At 36.8% G+C, this 3,779-nt stretch overlaps 1 pseudogene; it reads left to right on the forward strand.

Moving 5' to 3' along the window:
- The first annotated feature begins 2,571 nt into the window (after positions 1-2,571).
- On the forward strand, positions 2,572-3,433 carry LOC118829710 (annotated as a pseudogene).
- Positions 3,434-3,779: the final 346 nt, after the last annotated feature.

Raw genomic sequence — 3,779 nt, forward strand, 5'->3', positions numbered from 1 at the left:
ACCTGGGGATCAATCAACCAAAGCACACAAAATATTTTTATAAATTAAATTACAAAATGTTAATTAAAGAAATAAAGAAAATGTAAATACCTGGAGAAAGATTCAGTGCTCACTGTTGTATCATACCATTACAATAAAAATAACAAAACTACCAAAGCTATTTTACAGTGTTAATGCTATCCCAATTATATTATTTAATTAGTTTATTTTTAGTTAACAACATTAGTTCCATAAGTCTTTGAGTTCCAAATTTTCTCTCCCTATCTCCTCCACCCTCCCACGCCCCACCCCAAGATAGTATGCAAGCTTATACAGCTTCCACATACACATTCACATTAAGCACATTTTCACTTTAGTCATGTTGCAAGGAAGAATTTTAACCAATGGAATGAACCATGAGAGTAAAGACACAAAGCCAAAAAGAGGGAGCAAATACTTAGCTTCAATCTGCATTCAGACTCTGTAATTTTTTCTCTGGATGTGGATAGCATTTTCCAACATGAGTCTTTTGGAGTTGTCTTAGAACCTTGCATTGCTGAGAAGAGCCAAGTCTTTCAAAGTTAGTCATCACACAATATGTCTGTAACTGTGTACGATGTTCTCCTGGCTCTGCTCCCCTCACTTAACATGAGTTCATAAAAGTCTTTCCAGGTTTTTCTGAAATCCATCTGCTCATCATTTCTTATAGCACAACAGTATTCCATTACAGTCATATCCCACAACTTGTTTAGCCATTCCCCCATTGATGAGTATCCCCTCAATCTCCAATTCTTTGCCTTCACAAAAAGAGCTGCTATAAATATTTTTGTACATGGTGGCCCTTTTCCCACTTTTATGATCTCTTTGGGGTACAGCCCCAGAAGCGTTATTGCTGGGTCAAAGGGTATAAACATTTTTATAGCCCTTTGCACATAGTTCCAAATTACTCTCCAGAATGATTGGATCAGTTCACAACTCTGCCAACAATGCATGAGTGTGTCAACCCAATTATATTATTAAAGGGATACTTTACAAGACTTGATAAAATAACTACAAAATTCATTTGAAAAACAAAAGATACACAATATTAAAGGAAATCATGGAAATAAGTAGAAGGGACAAAGTGGAAATAGCACTTCCAGATCTCAAACTATCTTATAAATCAGCAGTCATCAAAAACATCTGGTATTTGTTAAAAAATAGAGAAGTAGCTCAATGGAACAAACTAGACAACATAACTCAAAAAATCTAGTAATTGTGCAGCTAGAAAAAATAATAAGAAAATTCACCTAGAAAAACAAAAGAACAAGTATTTAAATTAAATAATAGAGAAAATGGGAAGGAGGAGGACCTAGAATTCTAACACAAATTAAGTTTAAACAAGTATTTCACTAGGTAAAAAAAATAAGATTCAAATAGACACATGACTGAGACATAAAAAATCATATCATATATGAAAGGAACAAAGAAGTTGATATCTTTCACAGTTACGGATAGGGGAAGAGCTCTTGACCAGACAAAAGGCTGTGTTGTTGTTCAGTTGTTTTTCAGTTATGTCTAACTCTTTGTGGCCCCATTTGGGGTTTTCTTATCAAAGATACTGGAGTAGTTTGCCATTTCCTTCTCTAGCTCATTTTATAGATGAGGAAATTGAGGCAAACAGGGTTAAGTGACTTGCCTGGGGTCACATAGCTAGTAAGTGTCTGTGGCCCAATTTGAACTCAGGAAGATGACTCCAGGCCTGACACCCTATCTGCTGTATCACCTAGCTATCCCATGCATGCAAATAATTATGTACTAACAAGTCAACAAAAGGAGGCTTACAGAAGATAAAAAGGACAATTTTGACTACATGAAACCAAAAAATATTTTACACAAATAAAACCAATGCAATCAGAATTTTAAAGAAAAAGTGAACTAGAAAAAAATCTTTATAACAAATTTTTCTGATAAATAGGGAATCGATGCAAATATATAAGAAAAATTATTTATTTCATACTAGGTAACTGGTCAAAGTTTATGGGCAGGCAGTATTCAAAAGAACTATCAATAAACATATGACAAGAACTCACTATTTCACAAAAATTCCTGGTAAGACTGGAAAATAGTATGGCAGAAACTAGGCATAGACTGATATCTTATGCTGTATACCAAGATAAGGTCAAAATGGGTACATGATTTAGACATTAAGGATGATAAAGTAAGCAAATTAGGAGAGCAAGAAATAGTTTACCTGTCAGATCTACAGAGAATGGAAGACTTTATGACCAAATAAGAGATAGAGAATGTTATGAAAAGCACAATGGATTATTTTAATTACATTAAATTTTAAAAGTTTTGCGTAAACAAAGCCAATGCAACCAAGAGTAGAAAGGAAGCAAAAAGCTGGGAAGCAATTTTTGCAACCAATGTCCCCAATAAAGGCATTTCTAAAGTATATAGAAAGCTAAGTCAAATTTAAAAGAATGTAAGTCATTCACAATTCACAATTGGTAAATGGTGAAAGGATGTGCACAGGCAGTTTTCAGAGGAAAAAATTAAAGCTGCCTATAGCCATATGAAAAATGCTCTGAATCACTATTGATTAGAGAAATGCACATTAAAACAACTCAGGTTTGCAAGAATGAAACTGAAGTGAAAAAAATTTTCCGTCAACAGTTAGAGGTCTTTATGAAAAAGAAGGTGGACTTTCTGATTGCTGAGCATTTTGAGCACGTTGAAGAAGCTGTGTGGGCAGTTAAAGCCTTAAAAGAATCTGGAAAGCCAGTGGCTGCTACCATGTGCATTGGCCCAGAAAGAGATCTGTATGGTGTGTCGCCCAGAGAATGTGCAGTGCGTCTGCTTAAAGCAGGAGCTTCCATTGTTGGTGTGAACTGCCATTTTGACCCCACAACTAGTTTAAAAAGTGAAACTCATGAAAGAGGGTTTGGAGGCTGCCAAATTAAAAGCCCATTTGATGACATGGCCATTGGCTTACCATACTCCAGACTGTGGCAAACAAGGATTTATCAATCTCCCAGAATTTCCATTTGGTCTGGAACCCAGAGTTGCTACCAGATGGGATATTCAAAAATATGCCAGGGAAGCCTACAACTTGGGTGTCAGATACATCAGGGGCTGCTGTGGATTTGAGCCTTATCACATCAGAGCGATTACAGAGGAGCTGGCTCCTGAAAGGGGCTTCCTGCCTGATGCTTCTGAAAAACGTGACAGCTGGGGGAGTGGTTTGAGCATGCACACCAAGCCCTGGATTAGAGCAAGAGCAAGGAAAGAATACTGGGAGTCTCTGCCTCTGTCCTCTGGTAGGCCATACTGTTCTTCCATGTCCAGACCTGATGCCTGGGGAGTGACTAAAGGAACAGCTGAGCTAATGCAGCAGAAGGAGGCCACAACTGACCAGTAACTGAAAGAACTCTTTCAGAAACAGCAATTCAAATCTTCAACAGCCTAACCTAATGTGTATACTTAGGTGCTTTGGGTGCATTAGCACTCAGAATTTGTAAGCTTGCTCTCAAATTAAATAAAAATGGAACTTTAAAAACAAAACAAACAAAAAAAACAACTCAGGTACCACCTCACACCTATGATATTGGCTAATATGACAAAAAAGGAAAATAATAAATGTTGGAGAAGATGTGGGAAAACTGTAACACTGATACATTGCTGGTGGAGTTGTGAACTGATCCAACCATTCTGCAGAGCAATTTGGAACTATGCCCAAAGAGCTATAAAATTGTGCATACCCTTTGATCCAGAAATAGCACTACTAGGTCTGTATCCCAAAGAGATCATACAAAAGG

This window comes from Trichosurus vulpecula, chromosome 8 (assembly GCF_011100635.1).
Source record: "Trichosurus vulpecula isolate mTriVul1 chromosome 8, mTriVul1.pri, whole genome shotgun sequence".
Lineage (NCBI taxonomy): Eukaryota > Metazoa > Chordata > Mammalia > Diprotodontia > Phalangeridae > Trichosurus > Trichosurus vulpecula.